Source organism: Scyliorhinus torazame, chromosome 16 (assembly GCF_047496885.1).
Source record: "Scyliorhinus torazame isolate Kashiwa2021f chromosome 16, sScyTor2.1, whole genome shotgun sequence".
NCBI lineage: Eukaryota > Metazoa > Chordata > Chondrichthyes > Carcharhiniformes > Scyliorhinidae > Scyliorhinus > Scyliorhinus torazame.
The window spans coordinates 93,597,172-93,623,799 of record NC_092722.1 but is presented as its reverse complement, the minus strand read 5'-3'; the positions used below and the strand labels follow the sequence as shown (position 1 = coordinate 93,623,799).

The 26,628-nt window shown below is 48.4% G+C and overlaps 1 long non-coding RNA gene across 1 annotated transcript; it reads right to left on the bottom strand.

Annotated features, from left to right (window-relative positions):
• Positions 1 to 15,285: 15,285 nt before the first annotated feature.
• LOC140392389 (uncharacterized) lies at positions 15,286 to 26,610 on the bottom strand. The gene is made up of 2 exons (XR_011935324.1): positions 26,511 to 26,610; positions 15,286 to 18,005 (listed from the first exon to the last, which is right to left on the bottom strand). It is a non-coding gene; the product is annotated as an uncharacterized lncRNA (long non-coding RNA).
• Positions 26,611 to 26,628: the final 18 nt, after the last annotated feature.

Below are 26,628 nucleotides of genomic sequence, written 5' to 3'. Positions count from 1 at the left end.
TCTTGCACATCTCCTCTAAACTTTGCACCTTAAACCTGTGTCCCCTAGTAATTGACTTTTCCACCCTGGGAAAAAGCTTCTGAATATCCACTCTGTCCATAGAACATAGAACAATACAGCGCAGTACAGGCCCTTCGGCCCACGATGTTGCACCGAAACAAAAGCCATCTAACCTACACTATGCCATTATCATCCATATGTTTATCCAATAAACTTTTAAATGCCCTCAATGTTGGCGAGTTCACTACTGTAGCAGGTAGGGCATTCCACGGCCTCACTACCCTTTGCGTAAAGAACCTACCTCTGACCTCTGTCCTATATCTATTACCCCTCAGTTTAAAGTTATGTCCCCTCGTGCCAGCCATATCCATCCGCGGGAGAAGGCTCTCACTGTCCACCCTATCCAACCCCCTGATCATTTTGTATGCCTCTATTAAGTCTCCTCTTAACCTTCTTCTCTCCAACGAAAACAACCTCAAGTCCGTCAGCCTTTCCTCATAAGATTTTCCCTCCATACCAGGCAACATCCTGGTAAATCTCCTCTGCATCCGCTCCAAAGCCTCCACGTCCTTCCTATAATGCGGTGACCAGAACTGTACGCAATACTCCAAATGCGGCCGGACCAGAGTTCTGTACAGCTGCAACATGACCTCCCGACTCCGGAACTCAATCCCTCTACCAATAAAGGCCAACACTCCATAGGCCTTCTTCACAACCCTATCAACCTGGGTGGCAACTTTCAGGGATCTATGTACATGGACACCTAGATCCCTCTGCTCAGCCACACTTTCAAGAACTTTACCATTAGCCAAATATTCCGCATTCCTGTTATTCCTTCCAAAGTGAATCACCTCACACTTCTCTACATTAAACTCCATTTGCCACCTCTCAGCCCAGCTCTGCAGCTTATCTATATCCCTCTGTAACCTGCTACATCCTTCCACACTATCGACAACACCACCGACTTTAGTATCGTCTGCAAATTTACTCACCCACCCTTCTGCGCCTTCCTCTAGGTCATTGATAAAAATGACAAACAGCAACGGCCCCAGAACAGATCCTTGTGGTACTCCACTTGTGACTGTACTCCATTCTGAACATTTCCCATCAACCACCACCCTCTGTCTTCTTTCAGCTAGCCAATTTCTGATCCACATCTCTAAATCACCCTCAATCCCCAGCCTCCGTATTTTTTGCAATAGCCTACCGTGGGGAACCTTATCAAACGCTTTGCTGAAATCCATATACACCACATCAACTGCTCTACCCTCGTCTACCTGTTCAGTCACCTTCTCAAAGAACTCAATAAGGTTTGTGAGGCATGACCTACCCTTCACAAAGCCATGCTGACTATCCCTGATCATATTATTCCTATCTAGATGATTATAAATCTTGTCCCTTATAATCCCCTCCAAGACTTTACCCACTACAGACGTGAGGCTCACCGGTCTATAGTTGCCGGGGTTGTCTCTGCTCCCCTTTTTGAACAAAGGGACCACATTTGCTGTCCTCCAGTCCTCTGGCACTATTCCTGTAGCCAATGATGACATAAAAATCAAAGCCAAAGGTCCAGCAATCTCTTCCCTGGCCTCCCATAGAATCCTAGGATAAATCCCATCAGGTCCCGGGGACTTATCTATTTTCAGCCTGTCCAGAATGGCCAACACCTCTTCCCTACGTACCTCAATGCCATCTATTCTATTAGCCTGGGGCTCAGCATTCTCCTTCACAACATTATCTTTTTCCTGAGTGAATACTGACGAAAAATATTCATTTAGTATCTCGCCTATCTCTTCAGACTCCACACACAATTTCCCATCCCTGTCCTTGACTGGTCCTACTCTTTCCCTAGTCATTCGCTTATTCCTGACATACCTATAGAAAGCTTTTGGGTTTTCCTTGATCCTTCCTGCCAAATACTTCTCATGTCCCCTCCTTGCTCGTCTTAGCTCTCTCTTTAGATCCTTCCTCGCTACCTTGTAACTATCCATCGCCCCAACCGAAACTTCACACTTCATCTTCACATAGGCCTTCTTCTTCCTCTTAACAAGAGATTCCACTTCCCTGGTAAACCACGGTTCCCTCGCTCGACGCCTTCCTCCCTGTCTGACCGGTACATACTTATCAAGAACACGCAGTAGCTGATCCTTGAACAAGCCCCACTTATCCAGTGTGCCCAACACTTGCAGCCTACTTCTCCACCTTATCCCCCCCAAGTCACGTCTAATGGCATCATAATTGCCCTTCCCCCAGCTATAACTCTTGCCCTGCGGTGTATACTTATCCCTTTCCATCATTAACGTAAACGTCACCGAATTGTGGTCACTGTCCCCAAAGTGCTCTCCTACTTCCAAATCCAACACCTGGCCTGGTTCATTACCCAAAACCAAATCCAACGTGGCCTCGCCTCTTGTTGGCCTGTCAACATATTGTTTCAGGAAACCCTCCTGCACACACTGTACAAAAAACGACCCATCTATTGTACTCGAACTATATATTTTCCAGTCAATATTTGGAAAGTTAAAGTCTCCCATAATAACTACCCTGTTACTTTCACTCATATCCAGAATCATCTTCGCCATCCTTTCCTCTACATCCCTAGAACTATTAGGAGGCCTATAAAAAAACTCCCAACAGGGTGACCTCTCCTTTCCTGTGTCTAACTTCAGCCCATACTACCTCGGAAGAAGAGTCCCCATCTAGCATCCTCTCCGCCACCGTAATACTGCTCTTGACTAGCAGCGCCACACCTCTCCCTCTTTTGCCTCCTTCTCTGAGCTTACTAAAACACCTAAACCCCGGAACCTGCAACATCCATTCCTGTCCCTGCTCTATCCATGTCTCCGAAATGGCCACAACATCGAAGTCCCAGGTACCAACCCATGCTGCCAGTTCCCCTACCTTATAGATCATAGAACATAGAACAATACAGCGCAGTACAGGCCCTTCGGCCCACGATGTTGCACCGAAACAAAAGCCATCTAACCTACACTATGCCATTATCATCCATATGTTTATCCAATAAACTTTTAAATGCCCTCAATGTTGGCGAGTTCACTACTGTAGCAGGTAGGGCATTCCACGGCCTCACTACCCTTTGCGTAAAGAACCTACCTCTGACCTCTGTCCTATATCTATTACCCCTCAGTTTAAAGTTATGTCCCCTCGTGCCAGCCATATCCATCCGCGGGAGAAGGCTCTCACTGTCCACCCTATCCAACCCCCTGATCATTTTGTATGCCTCTATTAAGTCTCCTCTTAACCTTCTTCTCTCCAACGAAAACAACCTCAAGTCCATCAGCCTTTCCTCATACTCTGAGCTTACTAAAACACCTAAACCCCGGAACCTGCAACATCCATTCCTGTCCCTGCTCTATCCATGTCTCCGAAATGGCCACAACATCGAAGTCCCAGGTACCAACCCACGCTGCCAGTTCCCCTACCTTGTTTCGTATACTCCTGGCATTGAAGTAGACACACTTCAAACCACCTACCTGAACGCTGGCCCCCTCCTGCGACGTCAAATCTGTGCTCCTGACCTCTATACTCTCATTCTCCCTTACCCTAAAACTACAATCCATGTTCCCATGCCCCTGCTGCATTAGTTTAAACCCCCCCAAAGAGCACTAACAAATCTCCCCCCCCAGGATATTTGTGCCCCTCAGGTTCAGATGTAGACCATCCTGTCTGTAGAGGTCCCACCTTCCCCAGAAAGAGCCCCAGTTATCCAAAAATCTGAAACCCTCCCGTCTGCACCATCCCTGTAGCCACGTGTTTAAATGCTCTCTCTCCCTATTCCTCATCTCACTATCACGTGGCACGGGCAACAACCCAGAGATAACAACTCTGTTTGTTCTAGTTCTGAGCTTCCATCCTAGCTCCCTGAAAGCCTGCCTGACATCCTTGTCCCCTTTCCTACCTATGTCGTTGGTGCCAATGTGGACCACGACTTGGGGCTGCTCCCCCTCCCCCCTAAGGACCCGGGAAACACGATCCGAGACATCACGTACCCTTGCACCTGGGAGGCAACATACCAAACGTGAGTCTCTCACGCTCCCACAAAATCTCCTATCTGTGCCCCTGACTATCGAGTCCCCAATTACTAATGCTCTGCTCCTCTCCCCCCTTCCCTTCTGAGCAACAGGGACAGACTCCGTGCCAGAGGCCCGTACCCCATGGCTTACCCCTGGTAAGTCGTCCCCCCCACAAGTATCCAAAGCGGTATACTTGTTTCTCAGGGGAACGACCGCAGGGGATCCCTGCACTGACTGTTTGTTCCCAGTCCCTCTTACAGTTACCCACCTATCTCCAATCTTTGGTGTAACTAATTCCCTGAAGCTGCTATCTATGACCCCTTCTGCCTCCCGAATGATCCGAAGTTCTTCCAACTCCAGCTCCAGTTCCCTAACTCGGTCTTGGAGGAGCTGGAGATGGCAGCACTTCCTGCAGGTAAAATCAGCAAGGACACTAACTGCATCCCTCACCTCAAACATCCTGCAGGAGGAACATTGCACTCCCTTCCCTGCCATTCCTCTAACTTTCTACCAAGATCTGGCTAACAACTAAATTAAATTTTTATAAAAAATAATAATAATATAATAAAAATATGGTACTTACCTCAGACCAATGGGTTTTATTATTAGGTTAGAGGAGGAGGGCGGGTGGGAGACACTACACGTGTAGTGTCTCGGGTTTCCTCTCCACCAGAATTTATTGGTGAGGGTCTTCCCAGACGTCCGCGAGTCGACTTCCTGATCCCGCCTAAAAAAACTAATTAAAAAAAAAAAAGAAAAATTCTCAGCTCCTGCTGAAACTGACTCACCACTCACCAGCTGTTCTCCCGCCGAAATCGACTGGCCTGCCCCTGCAAAGAGAAGTGCTTTTAAAGGTTGACTTACCTCCCAGCAACCTCCTTCCGCAATGCTCCCGCTGAAATTGACTAACCAGCTGCTCTCACGCCGCCGAAATCGACTGGCCTGCCCCTGCAAAGAGAAGTGCTTTTAAAGGTTGACTTACCTCCCAGCAACCTCCTTCCGCAATGCTCCCGCTGAAACTGACTAACCAGCTGCTCTCACGCCGCCGAAATCGACTGGCCTGCCCCTGCAAAGAGAAGTGCTTTTAAAGGTTGACTTACCTCCCAGCAACCTCCTTCCGCAATGCTCCCGCTGAAATTGACTAACCAGCTGCTCTCACGCCACCGAAATCGACCTTGTTTCGTATACTGGTGTTCTTCTCCTCCCCTGAGTACTCCCCTCCACTTCCTGGAACCCCTCAATGCTATTGCCAGGGGCTCAATCGCCAGTGCAAACAATAATGGGGACAGAGGTCATCCCTGCCTCATCTCTCTATGGAGCCGAAAATATTCAGACCCCCGTCCATTCGTGACTACGCTCGCCATCGGGGCCCTATACAGCAGCTGTACCCATCTGATATACCCATCTCCAAAGCCGAATCTCCTCAGCACCTCCCACAAATAATCCCACTCCACTCTATCAAATGCTTTCTCGGCATCCATCACCACCACTATCTCCGCTTCCCCCTCTGGTGGGGGCATCATCATTACCCCTAGCAGCCTCCGTATATTCGTATTCAGCTGTCACCCCTTCACAAACCCAGTTTGGTCCTCGTGGACCACCCCCGGGACACAATCCTCTATCCTCATTGCCATTACTTTGGCCAGAATCGTAGCGTCCACGTTCAGGAGGGAAATAGGCCTATAGGACCCGCATTGCAGCGGGTCTTTTTCCTTCTTTAGGAGGAGCGATATCGTTGCCTCTGACATAGTCGGGGGCAGCTGCCCCCTTTCCCTCGCCTCATTAAAGGTTCTCATCAGTAGCGGGGCCAGCAAGTCCACATATTTCCTATAAAATTCAACTGGGAATCTGTCTGGTCCCGGGGCCTTCCCCACCTGCATGCTCCTAATTCCTTTCACTACTTCCCCTGTTTCAATCTGTGCTCCCAGTCCCACCCTCTCCTGCTCCTCCACCTTAGGAAATTCCAGCTGGTCCAGAAAACACATCATTCTCTCCTTCCCATCCGGGGGCTGAGCTTCATATAATCTTTCATAAAATGCCCTGAACACTCCATTCACTCTCTCCGCTCCCCGCTCCATCTCTCCCTCCTCATCTCTCACTCCCCCTATCTCCCTCGCTGCTCCCCTTTTCCTCAGTTGGTGGGCCAGCAACCTGCTCGCCTTCTCCCCATATTCGTACTGTACACCCTGTGCCTTCCTCCACTGTGCATCTGCATTACCCGTAGTCAGCAAATCAAATTCTACATGTAGCCTTTGCCTTTCCCTGTATAGTCCCTCCTCCGGTGCCTCCACATATTGCCTGTCCACCCTCATAAGTTCTTTCAGCAACCGCTCCCGTTCCCTACTCTCCTGCTTTCCTTTATGTGCCCTGATTGATATCAGCTCCCCTCTAACCACTGCCTTCAGCGCCTCCCAGACCACTCCCATCTGGACCTCCCCATTATCATTGAGTTCCAAGTACCTTTCAATACACTCCCTCACCCTTAAGCACACACCCTCGTCCGCCAATAGTCCCATGTCCATTCTCCATGGTGGACGCTGTTCTTTTTCCTCCCCTATCTCCAAGTCCACCCAATGTGGAGCGTGATCCGAAATAGCTATAGCCGTATACTCCGTCCCCGTCACCTTCGGGATCAGCGCCCTTCCCAAAACAAAAAAGTCTATCCGTGAATAAACTTTGTGGACATAGGAGAAAAACGAAAACTCCTTACTCCTAGGTCTACTAAATCTCCAGGGATCTACTCCTCCCATCTGCTCCATAAAGTCCTTAAGCACCCGAGCTGCTGCCGGCCTCCTTCCGGTCCTGGACCTCGATCTGTCCAGCCCTGGTTCCAGCATCGTGTTAAAATCTCCACCCATTACCAGCTTCCCCGCCTCTAGGTCCGGGATACGTCCTAGCATGCGCCTCATAAAGTTGGCATCATCCCAGTTCGGGGCATATACGTTCACTAAGACCACCGCCTCCCCCTGTAATTTGCCACTCACCATCCCGTATCTGCCCCCACTATCCGCCACTATGGTCTTTGCCTCAAACATTACCCGCATCCCCACTAGTATAGCCACCCCCCTGTTTTTCGCATCTAGCCCCGAATGAAACACCTGCCCCACCCATCCTTTGCGTAGTCTGACCTGGTCTATCAGTTTCAAATGCGTCTCCTGTAGCATAACCACATCTGCCTTAAGTTTCTTTAGGTGTGCGAGTACCCGTGCCCTCTTTATCGGCCCGTTCAGCCCTCTCACATTCCACGTGATCAGCCGGGTTGGGGGGCTCTTTACCCCCCCCCCCCCCCCTTGTCGACTAGCCATCCCCATTTTTTTAACCAGCTCCTCACCCGGTTCCCACATAGCTGTGTCCCCCCCAGGTGGCGCCCCCCCGCCCCGCCCACCCTACCCCATACCAGCTGCCCCTTCTCCCCAGCAGCAGCAACCCAGTTAACCCCCCCCACCCCCCCGCTAGATCCCCCACTAGCGTAATTGCACCCCCCATGTTGCTCCCAGAAGTCAGCAAACTCTGGCTGACCTCGGCTTCCCCCGTGACCTCGGCTCGCACTGTGCGACGCCCCCTCCTTCCTGCTTCCCTGTTCCCGCCATAATTATCATAGCGCGGGAACAAAGCCCGCGCTTCCCTTTTGGCCCCGCCCCCAATGGCCGACGCCCCCAGCTCCTCCACCTCCCTCCCTCCCTCCCCCACAACAAGGGGAAGAGAGAAAAGTTACCGGGTCGCAGGATTAACAACTTAAAAATCATCTCTCCTCTCCCCCCTTTTCCCCCCATATTCGCCCCACCACTTTGTCTCAAACGTTCTTTTTTATATATAACCCACGTATTCCAATTTCTCTTCGACAATAAATGTCCATGCCTCAACCGCCGTTTCAAAGTAGTGGTGTTTCCCTTGATATGTGACCCACAGTCTTGCCGGCTGCAGCATTCCAAATTTGACCTTCCTTTTATGAAGCACCGCCTTGGCCCGATTAAAGCTCGCCCTCCTTCTCGCCACCTCCGCACTCCAATCCTGATGTACGCGGATCACTGCGTTCTCCCACCTCCTGCTCCGAGTTTTCTTTGCCCATCTGAGGACCATCTCTCTGTCCTTATATCGGAGAAATCTCACCACTATGGCTCGGGGAATTTCTCCAGCCCTCGGTCTTCGCGCCATAACTCGATAGGCTCCCTCCACCTCCAGCGGACCCGTCGGGGCCTCCAATCCCATTAACGAGTGCAGCATCGTGCTCACATATGCCCCGACGTCCGCCCCCTCTGCACCCTTGGGAAGACCAAGAATCCTTAAATTCTTCCTCCTCGCATTATTCTCCAGCACCTCCAGCCTTTCCACACACCTTTTATGGTGTGCCTCGTGCATCTCCGTCTTCACCACCAGGCCCTGTATATCGTCCTTGTTCTCGGCAGCCTTTGCCTTCACGACCCTAAGCTCCTGCTCCTGGGTCTTTTGCTCATCCTTTAGCCCTTCAATCGCCTGTAATATCGGGGCCAACAGCTCCTTCTTCATCTCCTTTTTAAGTTCTTCCACGCAGCGCTTCAAGAACTCGTGTTGTTCAGGGCCCCATATTAAACTGCCACCTTCCGACGCCATCTTGGTTTTTGCTTGCCTTCCTTGCCGCTGCTCTAAAGGATCCACCGCAATCCGGCCACTTTCCTCTCCTTTTTCCATCCGTGTCCAGGGGGGATTCCCTTCTGGTTTACCGCACAGTGCTTTTAGCCGTTAAAATTGCCGTTGGGGCTCTCATTAAGAGCCCAAAAGTCCGTTCCACCGGGAGCTGCCGAAACTTGCGACTTAGCTGGTCATCGCCGCACCCGGAAGTCACTACCCTGCACTTTTAACTGAAAAACAGCACAATTAGATTAACCTTTCCTAGTTACCTTACTGCACCAAACTAGCAAATTCTCACTGTCTGTATCTCTCTCACTCCGGCTGTGTCTCCTTGACCTGCGCAATGCTAATAATATAATATAATAATGCTAATAATAATATAATATGGCACTTACCTCACACCAATGGATCTTATTATTAGGTTAGAGGAGGAGGGCGGGTGGGAGACCACTACATGTGTAGTGTCTCGGGTTTCCTCTCCACCAGAATTTATTGGTTGGGAGGGGGGGGGGGGGGGGGGGGGGGCGGTCCGCGGGTCGAAAAAAATAAAACAGAAAAGTGGGTTTTTTTAAAGGAGAAACTTACCTCCCAGAAATCACTTGCGCACCGCTCCCGCTGAAATCGACTGGCCTGCTCCTGTGAAGGTAAGTGTTTTTAAAGGAGAAACTTACCACCCAGAAATCACCTGCGCACTGCTCCCGCTGAAATTGACTGGCCTGCTCCTGTGAAGGTAAGTGTTTTTAAAGGAGAAACTTACCTCCCAGAAATCACTTGCGCACCGCTCCCGCTGAAATCGACACTTAATAATAATTTACACTTAGCCAAATTCTGAAGAAGTATTTTATTCAATCGATCTTGCAAGAACGGGTGCAGCCTGTCAACATTGGCAGAAACACAGAATTCATACTTGTTATATACAAACTGTGAGCCGAAAGGGCAGTTTCCTTATCAGTGATTCCTTATTTGGACTTGTTATGTTAATTTTGTCTTCCCCCTTGCTTAGTGGTTTCTGTTAGCTCCTGGTACACCCTTGGACCGTCAATTAAAGATACGAATGAGGCCCCCTGCTTGCACCTGCATCCTGTTATTGTACATCCTGTTCCTTCCCGAAGGTCAGTCCTGTACATAGTTGCAACAACTTGCTCATTGTAGCTTACACAGAACTCCACTTGACATCTTATTTTCCCATCAGGCCCTATTGTTGACATCTTAATTGTGAACCAGAGTTATACATGTAAAAACAACATAAAATGCTAATTTCTCATAATGCCCCCTTTTTTTTCTTTTTACTCTTGTTGCTTTTCACACTCTGTCGCCCCCTTCTAGCCTACCCCAAAATTGTCCAACATCCTCTCAACCTCTCTTTCCATGGGGTCGTCCTCTCCTTCAGTCTTCCCTCTTTCTAGTAGGCAAATTGTTTCCTGGCCTCCCTTACCCAGGGGTAATGGCATCTGCTTGGTCAAGGCTGTTTCGATGAGCCTCTGCTCCTATTACTACGATGATGGATACAATTAACCCTTTCCATTTCCCAAACATTCATCAAATGAGGTGGGTATGCTTCGTTTAGATCGTTCCCCTTTTGCAATCCCCTTCTCCTTTTGTCTTTCATAAGCTATACTGAACGGTATGGCGAGCTGAACTAATGCGCATGTCCCTTTCCATTGGTGGGGCAGAGTGGGTCTTAGGATTTTTCGTCCGCAATACCACCATATATCCGCACGTGGTATTTTTAGTGATCAGTGGGTGCCCTGGGTGGTCACGTTCTTAGTCTCAATACAAGTCTTGAGTTCTCCCATATCTTTACTTAGCCCCGTATCAGAACGACTTATACACGATGTATGATGCGTCACAGTAACCAAGAAGGAGGGAGGGTTTGCTGATTGTTTCTTATTAACAGGAGGAAACATCAGAGATAGGGCAGTGCAGGTCTTGTTGCCCCAGGCTGTCGCATCTTGGTACAGGGCCATCATACATTCCATGCTCCCTCTATTGTCTGTCCACCCCAGTGGAAAGGGCTCCAGATGGGCCTGTGGTCTACCTGATGCGCAAGCATAACAATTGTCTTTCTTCAGCGTCTGGGCCGAATACCTCACCCACTCAATCCACGCATTCTGTTCCTCATAGCCGGTCTCTATCTCAAAGGCTTGCTCTAAATCTTTTACTTCAATTATTTTGACTCCCTGTCCTTCCTCCTCCTTGTCGTTCCTAGTTCCATTAGTGGGAGTTGCTCCCTGGTCTATTGAGATACGGAAGCAGCATTCAGTCTCGCCATTTCTCATTTTTACCCCGAATATCTCATGTCTAAGTGAACAAATCTTATTGCCTGTCTTGATCCAGGCCGTGTGTTTTACGGTGATGTATACGGGGTTACAAGTTCCAGCCTTGCACGTTGAGGGGGAATTTCCATTAATCTGGTGAATGGATATGACCGATGGTGCCCCTCTGGGCAATTGTCACAACCTTTTCAGCCAACCCCCCTTCTCGGTAATCATCCCCCCTCGGTAATAATCAAGAGACTCCACCCTAAATTCCTTTCCATTCCCCGCTGATCCGCAGTCCATGAGAGTGCATAGATCAGTCCGTATTACCTGAGGGTACCGACTTTCTGGGATTGTTAATTTAAACATATGACCGTTTCCTTCCCCCCACATTATTAATATTATAATACATTGTATAGTCCATTTTAGCTGTAGTTTCGTCATATTATTGAATAGTTCAGGATTCAGTGTCTTTTCAACCTTACCTTAAATGGTTCCTCAGTGGCCTCCACATGCCATTGTTCCTGTTCAGGTGGTGATTTCACGGGCCCCTTCGTTCTGCTGTAATGAGTCCAACCTTTTTCCACGGTTCGTATGGCAGTCTCTGTGGTTAACAAAACCAGGTACGGGCCGTCCCAAGTGGGTTGAAGCTTGGTTTCCTTCCACGATTTCACCAGTACCCAATCTCGTGGTTTAAATTTGTGGACTGCGCTAGCAGTCCTTGTCTCCTGAGGAATGATAATGAGGAAGACAGTGCCAGTATATATTTCTTTACATAGATATCTTTACATTCTGCAATGGGCCATTCTCCCATTGTTCCAAGGTATGGCAATCCGAACAACATTTCGTATGGGGACAACCCCAAATCTTTTCTTGGAGCCGTTCGGATTCTTAGAAGGGCTATCGGTAAGCATTTTGTCCAGGGGAGCCTAGTTTCTAGTATTATTTTTGACAAATGATTTTTAAGGGTTTGATTCATCCTTTCCACCCGTCCCGATGGGGGGTGCCAAGGAGTGTGGAAGTCCCAATTTATCTCCAAACTTTTCATGGTTTCTTGTAAGACCTTAGAGGTAAAGTGACTTCCCCTGTTCGAGTCTATATTTTCTACCAACCCGTATCGGGGAACTATTTGCTCCAGAATGATTTTAGAGACTCCGCCTGTGGTGGCGGTGGTTGTAGGGTAAGCTTATTTCAGCCTTCCCATGGGTGGTAGTTCAGTATTTGCAGCCTTCTCTGTAACAAACTGTCTATCTCTCTCTGTCTCTCTCACTCTCTGTCTCTCTCTCTCTGTCTCTTTCTGTATTGAAACACTGACTCCAGGCATGTTGCAGCCTTCTCTGTAACAAACTGTCTCTCTCTCTCTGTCTCTCTCTGCCTCTCTGTCTCTGTCTCTCTCTCTCTCTGCTCTCTCTCTCTGTCTCTCTTTCTCTCTGTCTTTCTCTCCGTATCTCTCTCTCTCTGTCTCTGTATCTCTCTCTGTCTCTCAGTATCTCTCTCTCTGTCTCTGTATCTCTCTCAGCCTCTCTCTCTCTCAGTATCTCTCTCTCTCTGTCTCTCTCTCCCTGTCTGTCTCTCGCTCTGTCTCTCTCTCTCTCTGTCTCTCTCTCTCTGTTCTCTCTCTCTCTGCTCTCTCTCTCTCTCTGTCTCTCTCTCTCTGTCTGGGCAGTCCCGTTTGAAGTGACCCATTCTCCCGCAGTTAAAACACCCCGCCTGTTGACTATTTTTGTATCCTCCTCGTCTTCCCTGACTCCCTCTGCCACGTCCTCTTTCTCTTCCTCTGAATCCTACATCCTGATACCCTCTTCTTGGTTCTCCTATACCCGCTTGTCCCTGTTTGCTCACTACCTCATTTACAGTTGCAACCATCATTTTTGTTTTCTGTTTTTCCTTCACTTCCTCCCGTCTTTCAAATACCTTCTGTGCTTCTCTCAGTAATTCAGCTAGAGATTTCTCATTCCAATCCTCTATTTTCTGTAACTTTTTATGTATGTCAGGGCAGGATTTGGTCACAAAGTGGACCTTCAGTAGTCCCTGTCTTACTGGGTCGTTAGGGTCTTGTCCAGAATACTTCCTTACTGATTCCCGAAGTCGCCCTAAGAATGCTGAGGGGGGTTTCCGTCCCTTCCTGTCTAATTTTGAATGCTTTATTTAGATTATGTGCCTTGGGTACCGCTTCTCGTATGCCTTCAACGATAATATTTCTCAGATCTTTCATATGATCTCGATGGCTCTCTTCCTGATGGTTTCATTGTGGGTCTTGATTGGGGTACTTTTCTTCTGCTGGTGGTCCGTTTACCCCTGGCGGGTGACTATTCTCCCACTTTCGCATGCCTGCTCTTCTAATCATAACCCTTTCTTCCCCCGTGAATAGGATACTCATAATGGACATTAATTCGGTCCATGTGTGTATATTAGGACCTAGGAACTGATCGAATTGTTCTGCCAGTCCTAAGGGATCTTCCATTAACGTCTTCATCTCTTTTTTTTTGAATGCTCTGACTTCTCCTGAATTTAAAGGAGAATTTGCAAATCCTACTTCTCCCTCTCCAATAGGGACTTCCCGAAGGAGGTTCATTTTCGTTATTTCTGGTTCCTCTCCCTGTCCTTTCGCGGATCTTAATATCATTTGACTCTCTCCTTCTTTTTCAGGGACTTTCTCTGATTTTCCTTTATTCATTTGTTGGTCATTTGGCGAGTCCTTGTCGTTTGACTTATTCTTATAAGGGGTGGCAAATTATCTAGGACGTCCCATTGTTTAAGAGGGGCGGTGGGAACGTCTTCGCCCTGTGGGATTAATGGATATATTCGGGTGGCGTTCCTGCTAGGAAGCCAACAACTCGCGTAACTTACTTCTTTATCGGACCACAGGGTCTTTTATCATTGACATATATATTCAAAATTTGGCACACCCAATCTTCGTCCGAACCGTATTTCGGCCAAAAGACTGAGGGTTTACGGATTGCTTCTTTTATCCATATGAAGCAACAAAATGTTATCATTGTTTTCCTGTCCTTATTTTTTTGTACAACTCTCAAAATCCCAATTCACTAACATCCGACCCACTGGACTTTCTGGTGGGATATCCTGAGGGATTTTCTTATCGGCGCCGTCTCCTTGTTTCGAGTTTTTACTTCCCATTGTAATGTAATCAACTTTCACTTATTTCTAAGTAAAGTGTCTAATTATGACTGGTCTGTCAAAACAATCACAATCTTGAAAGTACTTATATCATCAATCCGCTCATTCACTTATACAGATGTCTAGATATAAACTCCAGAGTCCTTATATCATCAATCCGCCCTTACGGATGTCGAGATACGAACTCAAGTCAACAAGGTAATACTTAAAAGTCGTTTTTCTTACCTTGCTCCGTGCACAGAGTTGCCTGACTTTCACTTTCACGGCGTGCCTGCCACTATGATCCGTTATGTGCTTCTTCAGAATGACTACCCTAGGAACGTGTTCAGTTGACCGTGGGTGACCACTCAAGATGAAGTACGAGACCGTTTAAATAACGGGACGCGTCTTCCCGGTTCCTCTTGAGCCGCCCCCCTCGATCAATGAAGACTATCCCGGACGAGCCCCCAATTGTGAGAAACACCGCTCACTTAATAATAATTTACACTTAGCCAAATTCTGAAGAAGTATTTTATTCAATCGATCTTGCAAGAATGGGTGCAGCCTGTCAACATTGGCAGACACACAGAATTCATACAGCATCACTTGTTATATACAAACTGTGAGCCGAAAGGGCAGTTTCCTTATCAGTGATTCCTTATTTGGACTTATTATGTTCATTTTGTCTTCCCCCTTGCATAGTGGTTTCTGTTAGCTCCTGGTACACCCTTGGACCGTCAATTAAAGATACGAATGAGGCCCCCTGCTTGCACCTGCATCCTGTTATTGTACATCCCGTTCCTTCCCGAAGGTCAGTCCTGTACATAGTTACAACAACTTGCTCACTGTAGCTTACACAGAACTCCACTTGACATCTTATTTTCCCATCAGGCCCTATTGTTGACATCTTAATTGTGAACCAGAGTTATACATGTAAAAACAACATAAAATGCTAATTTCTCATAGGGGTGGGGTTGTATTTTGGGGTTTGGGTGATTTTGGGGGTGGGGTTGTATTTTGGGGTTTGGGTGATTTTGGGGGATGGGGTTGTATTTTGGGATTTGGGTGATTTTGGGGGGTGGGATTGTATTTTGGAATTTGGGTGATTTTGGGAGGTGGGGTTGTATTTTGGGATTTGGGTGATTTTGGGGGGTGGGGTTGTATTTTGGGATTTGGGCGGGGGAGGGGTTGTAATTGGGTTTTGAGTAATTTTGGGAGGTTTTGTGAGAAACACTGCTCACTTAATAAAAGATTTACACTGAGTCAAATTCTGAAGAAGTATTTATTTCAATCGATCTTGCAAGAGCGGGTGCCTCCAGTAAGCAATAGGAGACACAAAGAATTCACACAGCATCCCTTTGTTATATACAATCCATGAAAATACAATCCGTGGGAAACCATCCCTGAGAAACACATCCCACAAACTATAGAAAGGGCAGTTCCCTTATCAGTGATCCCTTATTTGGTCTCTCCCTTGCATAGTGAGTTCTATCCGCTCCTGGTACATCCTTGGACCGGCGGTTAAAGATAAGAATGAGGCCCTTTGCTTGCACCTGCTATCTTCCCCTTGCTTAGCAAGTTCTGTTATTGTTCATTCCGTTCTTCCCCGAAGGTCATTCTGGTACATCGTTATAATAATTCGCTCACTATAGCTTACTCAGAACTTGACATGTTAATTTTCCCATCATGCTTCATTGTTGACATCTTAATTGTGAACCAGAGTGTTTATATGTAAAAACAACACAAAAACACAGAATGTTCATTTCTCACATCCCCATTTTTTTTCTTTTTACTGTTGTTGCTTTTTACACTTTGTAGCCTCCTCTAACCTACCCCAAAATTGTCCAACATCCTCTCAACTTCCCTTTCTATGGGGCCGTCCTCTCCTTCAGTCTCCCCACTTTCTAGTAGGCAAATTGTATCCTGACCCAGGGGCATCTACTTGGTCAAGGCTGTTTCGATGAGCCTCTGCACCAAGCCTCTTACGCACGGGATGATGCAACAGCCTATTGCCGCCAATGCTCCTATCACCACGATGATGGAGGTGAGGATGCATACAATTAACCCTTTCCATTTCCCAAACATTGATTCAAGCCACCCAGTCATGGATGTGTCTGCCCCTGTGTTGTCTGCCATTTCCACAGCCAGAGTGGTTAACCCTTGTAGCGCACGGGTAATCGATCCGTCGGGTGCCGTGTTGTTGGGGACAAACGTGCAACACTGTCCTTTGAGCATAACGCATACACCACCTTTCTCTGCCAAAATCATATCCAGAGCCAATCTATTCTCCCAGGCCATTCTACTGGTTGCGTCCAGTTGTTCTGCTATGCCCTTCACGGCGTCCCTGGTATAATTGATGAACCTCTGTTGGTTATAGTATATATAGTTTATCCAATCCACATTTTTATTGATCGTAACCCACCAGAAGAGGGACTCGAACCCAGCTGCAATCTGATTTCGGGCTTTGAATTCATCTGGTACTCCTGTGGAATGCCAACGGAGTCCAGGTAAATCCTGTCATCAAATGAGGTAGGTATGTCCCGTTTAGATCGTCCCCCTTTTACACTCCCCCTCTCCTCTTGTCTTTCATAGGCTATACTGAACAGAATGGCGAGCTGAACTAATGCGCATGTCCCTTTCCACTGGGGGGGTAGAGTGGGTCTTAGAATCTTTCCTCCGCAATACCACCATATATCTGCACGTGGTATTTTTAGTGATGAGTGGGTGCCCTGGGTGGTCACGTTCTTAGTCTCAATACAAGCCTTGAGGTCTCCCATATCTTTACTTAGTCCCGTATCAGAACGACTTATACACGATTTGTGATGCGTCACAGTAACCAAGAAGGAGGGAGGGTTTGCTGATTGTTTCTTATTAACAGGAGGAAACATCAGAGATAGGGCAGTGCAGGTCTTGTTGCCCCAGGCTGTCGCATCTTGGTACAAGGCCATCATACATTCCATGCTCCCTCTATTGTCTGTCCACCCCAGTGGAAAGGGCTCCAGATGGGCCTGTGGTCTACCTGATGCGCAAGCATAACAATTGTCTTTCTTCAGCGTCTGGGCCGAATACCCCACCCACTCAATCCACGCATTCTGTTCCTCATAGCCGGTTTCTATCTCAAAGGCTTGCTCTAAATCTTTTATTCCTATTATTTTGACTCCCTGTTCTTTCTCCGCCGTGTCGCCCCTAGTGGCATTAGTGGGAGTTGCTCCCTGGTCTAATAAAATACGGAAGCAGCATTCAGTCTTGCCATTTCTCATGATCACCCCGAATATCTCATTTCTAAGTGAACAAACCCTATTGCCTGACTCCATCCAGGCCGTGTGTTTTACGGTGATGTATACGGGGTGACAAGTACCAGCATTGCACGTTGAGGGGAATAACCATTAATCTGGTGAATGGAGACAACCGGTGGTGCCCCTCTGGGCAATTGGCAGAACCTTTTCAGCCAACCCTCCCTCTCCGTAATCATCCCCCCTCGGTAATAATGAAGAGAGTCTACCCTAAACTCCTTTCCCTGCCCCGCTGACACGCAGTCTATGAGGGTGCACAGATCAGTTCGTATTACCTGAGGGTACCGACTTTCTGGGATTGTCAATGGAATCATACGACCGATTCCGAACTCCCACATCATTAATATTATTATACATTGCATAGTCCATTTTAGCTGTAGTTTCATCATATTATTGAACAGTTCAGGATTTAGTGTCTTTTCAATCTTATCTTAAATGGTTCCTCAGTGGCCTCCACGTGCCATTGTTCCTGTTCCGGTGGTGATTTAACGGGACCCTTCGCTCTGCTGTAATGAGTCCAACCTTTTTCAGCAGTTCGTATGGCAGTCTCTGTGGTTAACAAAACCAGGAACGGCCCGTCCCAAGTGGGTTGAAGCTTGTTTTCTTTCCACGATTTCACCAGTACCCAATCTCCTGGTTTAAATTTGTGGACTGCGAATTCAAGGGGAGGTGTCTGCGCTAGCAGTCCTTGTCTCCTGAGGAATGATAATGAGGAACAGTGCCAGTACATATTTCTTTACATAGATATCTTTACATTCTGCAATGGGCCATTCTCCCATTGTTCCAAGGTATTGCAATCCGAACAACATTTCGTATGGGGACAGCCCCAAATCTTTTCTTAGAAGGGCTATCGGTAAGCATTTTGTCCAGGGGAGCCTAGTTTCTAGTATTATTTCTGACAAATGATTTTTAAGAGTTTGAGTCATCCTTTCCACCCGTCCCGACGAGGGGGGGGGGGGGGGGGCTGCCAAGGAGTGTGGAAGTCCCAATTTATCTCCAAACTTCTAGTAGTGACTTCTTTAATAGAATCAACAAATTCATCTACAGAAAACCTATATGTTTAATAAGTTATTGTGTTTGATATTTTAAAATAAATGTTTAGAATTAGCCTGGAAATCAAAACTTCAAACCATGTGGAAGCTGGTCGGAAAACAAAACCCAAAACAACTTTGATTAAAAAAAACAGATCGTTCAAGGACATCTGATAACAGGAATTTGGCAGCAATCCAACCCTTACAATCGATGAATTTGAGCTGAAATACTATTATTGAAATGTTACTGATCAATCAACTGTTTGACTGTATTATATTGCATAATTTATTAATACTGAATCAGTATCAAATTTGATTAATTTATTAATTATAATAATTATTTTGAAATGCCTGGTTGTTGGGCCCCTGCGGTTGGCAGGGTTGTATGCTATATTGGGAACTTTGCCAGACAGGGAACTGACACTGCGGTTGATAAGACCTTAGAGGTAAAGTGACTTCCCCTGTCCGAGTCTATATTTTCTATCAACCCGTATCGGGGAACTATTTGCTCCCGAATGATTATTTCAGCCTATTCACGGGTGATAGTTCAGTATTTGCAGCCTTCTCTGTAAAAAACTGTCTGTCTCTCTCTCTCTGTATTGAAACAGTGACTCCAGGCATGTTGCAGCCTTCTCTGTCTCTCTCTCTCTCTCTCTGTATTGAAAGTGACTCCAGGCATGTTGCAGCCTTCTCTGTCTCTCTCTCTCTGTATTGAAACAGTGACTCCAGGCATGTTGCAGCCTTCTCTGTCTCTCTCTCTCTCTCTGTATTGAAACAGTGTCTCCAGGCATGTTGCAGCCTTCTCTGTCTCTCTCTCTCTCTATCCCTGTATTGAAACAGTGACTCCAGGCATGTTGCAGCCTTCTCTGTCTCTCTCTCTCTGTCTCTCTCTCTGCCTGTCTCTGTCTCTCTCTGTCTGTATCTCTCTCTCTTTCTGTCTCTCTCTCTCTCTCTCTTTCACTGTCTGTCTGTATCTCTCTCCCTGTATCTCTCTCTCTGTCTCTCTTTCTGTCTTTCTCTGTCTCTGTATCTCTCTCTCTGTCTCTGTATCGCTCTGTCTCTCTCTCTCTCTCTGCCTGTCTCTCTCTCTCTCTGTATCTCTCTCTGTCTTTGTATCTCTCTCACTCTGTCTCTCTTTCTGTATCTCTGTCTCTGTATCTCTGTTCTCTCCCTCTGTCTCTTTCTCTCTGTCTCTCTGTATCTCTCTCTGTTCTCTGTATCGCTCTCTCTTTCTCTCCCTGTCTCTCTCTGTCTGTATCTCTCTCCCTGTATCTCTCGCTCTCTGTCTCTGTCTCTGTCTCTCTCTGTCTCTTTCTCTCTCTGTCTGTGTGATGAACGGTTACTGCCTTATCATCATGTAAGGTGATGTCCCCTTTAAGACCAGGCTTGGAACCCTGGGGACTCCGCCTCTGGCTCCGCCCATCTGGGAGCCATATATAAAGGCCTGTCTCATGGTCTGTATAGCAGTCAGCTCTCGCCCAAATCTGTAGCATAGTTATTAGCCTAATAAAGCCTTCTTTACAGTTTAATCTCTCAGCATCATTATTGAGGGTACCTCAGTCTGTCTCTCTCTCTCTTTCTGCATCTCTCTGTCTCTGTATCTCTCTGTTCTCGCAGTCTATCTCTGTATCTCTCTCTCTCTCTGTCTCTTTCTCTCTCTGTCTGTGTTTGCTCACTACCTCATTTACAGTTGCAACCATCATTTTCGTTTTCTGTTCTTTTTTTTTAATGCTCTGACTTCTGAATTTAAAGGAGAATTTACAAATCCTATGTCTCCATCTCCAATCGGGACTTCCCGAAGGGGGTTCAGTTTTGTTATTTCTGGTTCCTTTATCTGTCCTTTTGTGGATCTTAATATCATTTTACTCTCTCCTTCTTCTTCAGGGACTTTCTCTGATTTGCCTTTATTCATTTGTTGGTCATTTGGCGAGTCCTTGTCGTTTGACTTATTCTTATAAGGGGGTGGCAAATTATCTAGGACGTCCCATTGTTTAAGAGGGGCGGTGGGAACGTCTTCGCCCTGTGGGATTAATGGATATATTCGGGTGGCATTCCTGCTAGGAAGCCAACAACTCGCGTAACTTACTTCTTTATCGGAACAGGGTCTTTTATCATTGACATATATATTCAAAATTTGGCACACCCAATCGTCGTCCGAACCGTATTTCGGCCAAAAGACTGAGGGTTTACGGATTGCTTCTTCTATCCATATGAAGCAACAACATTTTATCATTGTTTTCCTGTCCTTATTTCTTGTACGTGGCTCTCAAAATCCCAATTCACTAACATCCGACCCACTGGGCTTTCTGGTGGGATATTCTTAGGGATTCTCTTATCAATGCCGTCTTCTTGTTTCTCACAACCTTGTTTCGAGTTTTTACTTCCCATTGTAATGTACTCAACTTTCACTTATTTCTAAGTAAAGTGTCCAGTTATGACCCTGTCACAACAATCACAATCCTGAAAGCACTTATATCATCAATCCGCCCACTTATACGGATGTTTAGATATAAACTCCAGAGTCCTTATATCATCAACCCGCCCCTGCGGATGTTTAGATACGAACCCAAGTCAACAAGGTAGTACTTAAAAGAGACTTCCGGTTGCGGCAGGGATGAGCTAGCCACACGTTTCGGCGGCTCCAGCTCCGACGGAACTTCGGGCTCTTTTAAGAGCCCCGACTTGGACGGCCGTAAAACCCGGTGCGAGGCGCGAGGGAAGGGAGCCCCCCCCCCGAAAGACGGAGGGAAAAACCGGCGGCGGCGGCTGCAGCCCAAAGAATCTGCAGCCAGAAGATCAGAGAGAGAGAGAGAGGGAGTGAAACAAAATGGCGGCGGAGAAACCACAGGTGACATGGGGGCCTGAGCAGGACGAGGTGGTGAGACGGTGCGTGGACCTGCTGAAGAAGGAGGTAATGACCCCGTTGTTACAGGCAATTTGAGGGGCTTAAGGAGACTTTAAAGACCCAGGAGACGGAACTTCGCGTGGTGGAGCAGAAGGTGTCAGGTATTGAGGATGAGGTCCTGGGCCTGGCGGTCAAGACTCAGACGCACGAGGCACTTCATAAAAAGTGTGCTGACAGGATTGAGGCCCTTGAAAATGGAGCGCGAAGGAAGAACCTTAGGATACTAGGTCTCCCGGAGGGTGTGGAAGGAGTGGACTGTGGAGCGTACGCAAGTAAGATGCTGAGCTCACTGATGGGTGCTGAGGCCCCTGCGGGCCCCATGGAGGTGGAGTGGGCAAATCGGATCCCGGCGAGAAGACCAAAAGCGGGAGAACCACCGAGGGCGATAATCGTGTGATTCTACCGCCTTAAGGACAGAGAAGAGGTCCTGAGATGGGCCAAAAAGGTGCGGAGTAGCAGATGGGAGAATGCGGTGGTAAGGATCTACCAGGATTGGAGTGCGGTGGTGGCGAGAAGGAGGGCGAGCTTCAACCGAGCCAAAGAGGTTTTGCACAAAAGGAAGGTGAAGTTTGGGATGCTGCAGCCGGCAAGACTATGGGTCACGCATCAGGAGAGACAATATTATTTCGAGACGGCGGAGGAAGCATGGTCCTTCATCAATGAAGAGAAACTGGACCGGAACTGAGGGACTGATGCTGCAGGGAACTGTTATTGTTGTTATTATTGTTTTTGTTAATGGGATGGTGAAAGTTAAGCGAGAAGTAAACAGGGAAGGGTGGGGACACTGGGGAAATGTGGGCGCCGGTGAGGGGGGAGAGGCGGGACATAGTCAGAGAATGGGGAAGGAGAGGGGGAGGGGAAAGGGAGCTGCGCCATAAGAGGCGGGACAGGTAAAGGGATGTTCCCGCGCCAGAAAGAATAAGGCGGGAAAACAGGCGCAAGGCGGATGGGAGTTCCCTCACACCGGGGGGGCCGAGGAGCGAGCAGGAGTAGCTGGGGTCAGTTGAAGTCAGCTGACTTACGGAAGTGATATGGGGGGAGCAATCAAGCTAGATAGGGATCTAGCGGGGGGCGGGGGGGGGGGACAACTGGGTTGCTGCTGCGGAAATCCAAAAGGAAATGGCTAAAGAGAAGGTGGTCGGGGGCGGAATGCGACGCTGTGGGAGCGAGCGGGAGCGCGGAGGCGGGATATGGGACTGGCCTAGAGAAGGTAATGGCTAGTCGACAAGGGAGGGGGCAGGTAGCCCCCCAGTGAGGCTGATCACGTGGAACGTGAGAGGCCTGAATGGGCCGATAAAAAGGGCCCGAGCGCTCGCGCATTTGAAAGGACTAAGGGCAGACGTGGTTATGCTCCAAGAGACGCACCTAAAGGTGGCGGACCAAGTTAGGCTAAGGAAAGGATGGGTGGGACAGGTGTTCAACTCAGGACTGGACGCAAAGAACAGAGGGGTGGCCATTTTGGTGGGGAAACGGGTAGCATTTGAAGCAAAGAACATCGTAGCAGATAGTGGAGGTAGATATGTAATGGTGAGTGGTAGGCTGGAGGGAATGGAGGTCGTGTTGGTTAATGTGTATGCCCCAAATTGGGACGATGCGGGGTTCATGAGACGGATGCTGGGGCGTATTCCGGACCTGGATGCAGGAAATTTGATTTTAGGAGGGGACTTCAATACGGTGCTGGACCCGGGGCGAGATAGATATAGCTCAAGGACTGGAAGAAGGCCGGCAGCGGCCAAGGTACTTAAGGGGTTTATGGACCAAATGGGGGGAGTGGATCCATGGCGATTTCTTAGACCCAGGGCTAGGGAGTATTCCTTCTTCTCCCACGTCCATAAAGTGTACTCCCGGATAGATTTTTTTGTTCTAGGAAGGTCGTTGATCTCTAGGGTGGAAGAAGCTGAATACTCAGCCATAGCGGTTTCGGATCATGCCCCACATTGGGTGGACCTGGAAGTAGGAGAGGACAGGGAACAGAGAACACTCTGGCGATTAGATGTGGGACTGATGGCGGATGAGGGAGTGTGTGCAAGAGTGAGGGGGTGTATCGAGAGATACCTGGAGGTCAATGACGACGGCGAGGTCCCTGTGGGAATGGTCTGGGAAGCACTAAAAGCGGAGGTCAGAGGAGAGCTGATTTCTATTGGGGCCCACAAAAGGAAAACAGAGGCCAAGGAAAGGGATAGATTACTGGGGGAGATTTTAAGGGTGGACAGGGAATTTGCAGAGACCCCGGAGGAGGAGCTGTACAGGGAGAGGAGACGACTCCAGACCGAGTTTGACCTTCTGACCACCAGAAAGGCAGAGGTACTGTGGAGGAAGGCACAGGGGAGGAGGTATGAATATGGGGAAAAGGCTAGTCGCCTGTTGGCGCACCAACTGCGAAAGAGGGCAGCAGCGAGGGAGATAGGAGGAATTAGGGATGAAAGGGGAGACACCGTGCGAAGGGCAGGAAAGATAAATGAGGTGTTTAAGACCTTTTATGAAGAACTGTATAGGTCTCAGCCCCCAGAGGGAGAGGAGGGGATGCAGCAGTTCCTGGGCCAGTTGAGGTTCCCGAAAGTGGAGGAGCAGGCGGTGGCAGGCCTGGGGGCGCCGATTGAGGTGGACGAGGTTATTAAGGGACTGGGAAGCATGCAAGCAGGGAAGGCCCCGGGGCCAGACGGGTTCCCGGTGGAATTCTACAGAAAATATGTGGACTTGTTGGCCCCGTTGTTGGCAAGGACGTTCAATGAGGCCAGGGAAGGGGGGACACTACCCCCGACAATGTCGGAGGCGACGATATCGCTAATTTTGAAGAGGGACAAAGATCCGATGCAGTGTGGGTCCTATAGACCTATTTCACTATTGAACATGGATGCCAAACTGCTAGCAAAGGTGCTGGCATCGAGGATAGAGGACTGTGTCCCAGGGGTGGTGCACGAAGACCAGACAGGGTTCGTAAAAGGGAGACAATTGAATGTTAACGTGCGACGGCTATTAGGGGTGATAATGATGCCCTCAGTGGAGGGGGAGGCAGAGATAGTGGCGGCAATGGACGCAGAGAAGGCATTTGATAGGGTGGAGTGGGAGTATTTATGGGAAGTGTTAAGGAGGTTTGGGTTTGGGAACGGATTTATTCGCTGGATTAGACTACTTTATGGGGCACCAACGGCAAGCGTAGTTACAGGTCGACATAGATCGGAGTATTTCCGATTATATAGGGGAACAAGACAGGGATGCCCGCTGTCTCCATTGTTGTTTGCGCTGGCAATTGAACCTCTGGCCATGGCGTTGAGAGACTCCAGGAAATGGAGAGGGGTGACTAGAGGGGGAGAAGAACACCGAGTCTCGTTATACGCGGATGACCTATTGCTATACGTGTTGGACCCAGCGGGGGGGGATGATAGAGGTTATGCGAATCTTGAGGAGGTTCGGGGAATTTTCGGGGTATAGGTTAAACATGGGGAAGAGTGAATTATATGTGATACATCCAGGGGACCAGAGTAGAGAGATAGAAGGCTTACCGCTAAGGAAAGTGGAAAGAAACTTCCGATACTTGGGGATTCAGATCGCTAGGAGCTGGGGAACCTTGCACAGACTTAATCTGACACGGCTGGTAGAACAAATGGAGGAGGACTTTAAGAGGTGGGACATGCAGCCTTTATCGCTGGCGGGCAGGGTGCAGGCAATTAAGATGATGGTCCTCCCGAGGTTCTTATTTGTATTTCAATGTCTCCCTATTTTAATCACCAGGACCTTTTTTAATAAAATAGATAGGAGCATTACGAGCTTTGTGTGGGCAGGGAAAGTTCCGGGAGTAAGGAGGGGGTTCCTGCAGCGCAGTAGGGACAGAGGAGGACTGGCACTACCGAATTTGGGAGATTATTATTGGGCCGCCAATGTGGCAATGATACGTAGATGGATGATGGAGGGTGAGGGAGCGGCGTGGAAAAGGCTGGAGAGAAGGTCCTGTAAAGGGACGAGTCTAGAGGCGCTGGTGACGGCGCCGCTACCGTTCTCACCGAAAAAGTACACCACGAACCCGGTGGTGGCGGCAACACTGAACATATGGGGACAGTGGAGGCGACAGAGAGGGGTGCGGGGAGCCCTGGTGGGGTCCCCTATCAGGAACAACCATAGGTTCGCCCCAGGAAGAATGGATGGAGGATTTCAGAGCTGGTACCAGATGGGAATTAGGAAGGTGGGAGATTTATTCATAGATGGGACTTTTGCGAGCTTGGGAGCACTGGAGGAAAAGTATAAGTTACCCCGGGGGAATTTCTTGAGATATATGCAGGTGAGGGCGTTTACTAGACAACAGGTGAGGGAATTTCTGCGGCTCCCGACACAGGGGATACAGGACAGGGTGCTTTCAGGGGTGTGGGTCGGAGAGGGCAAGGTGTCAGAGATTTATAGAGAGATGAGGGAAGAGGGGGAGGAGTCGGTGGGCGAACTAAAAAGAAAGTGGGAAGAAGAATTAGGGGAGGAGATAGAGGAGGGTATGTGGGCTGATGCCCTAAGCAGGGTAAATTCCTCTTCCTCATGCGCCAGGCTTAGCCTGATTCAATTTAAGGTGCTACATAGAGCACACATAACGGGGGCAAGATTGAGCAGGTTCTTTGGAGTGGAGGACAAATGTGGAGGTGTGGCGGGAGCCCGGCAAACCACGCACATATGTTTTGGGCGTGCCCGGCACTGGAAGGGTATTGGAAGGGAGTGACGGGAGTGATTTCGCAGGTGGTGAAGGCCCGGGTCAAACCAGGCTGGGGGTTAGCTCTATTTGGAGTTGCGGAAGAGCCGGGAGTGCAGGAGGCGAAAGAGGCCGATGTCGTGGCCTTTGCGTCCCTCGTAGCCCGGCGCAGGATCCTACTCATGTGGAAGGAGGCGAAACCCCCCGGACTGGAGGCCTGGGTAAACGATATGGCGGGGTTTATTAAACTGGAGCAGATAAAGTTTGCCCTGAGAGGATCGGCTCAAGGGTTCACCAGGCGGTGGCAGCCATTTCTCGACTACCTAGGGGAACGTTAGAGGGAAGACGGATGACCAGCAGCAGCAACCCAGGGGTGGGAGGGGGGGGGGAGGCAGTTGAGTATAGGTCAATAGAGTACGAGGTTTTGTTACTTGTATATTATTACTACTATTATTATTATTGTTAAAAAATTTCTGTTTTGTTACTGTTATCGTTTCGCTTATTTTGTAAGCGGGAAAAATGTTGCTCAGGGAAAAAAAATGTCAATAAAATATATTTTTTAAAAAAGGTAGTACTTAAAAGCCGTTTTTCTTACCTTGCTCCGTGCACAGAGTTGCCTGACTTCACTCACGGCGTGCCTGCCACTATAATCCGTTACTTGCTTCTTCAGAATGACTACCCTAGGAACGTGTTCAGTTTGACCGTGGGTAACC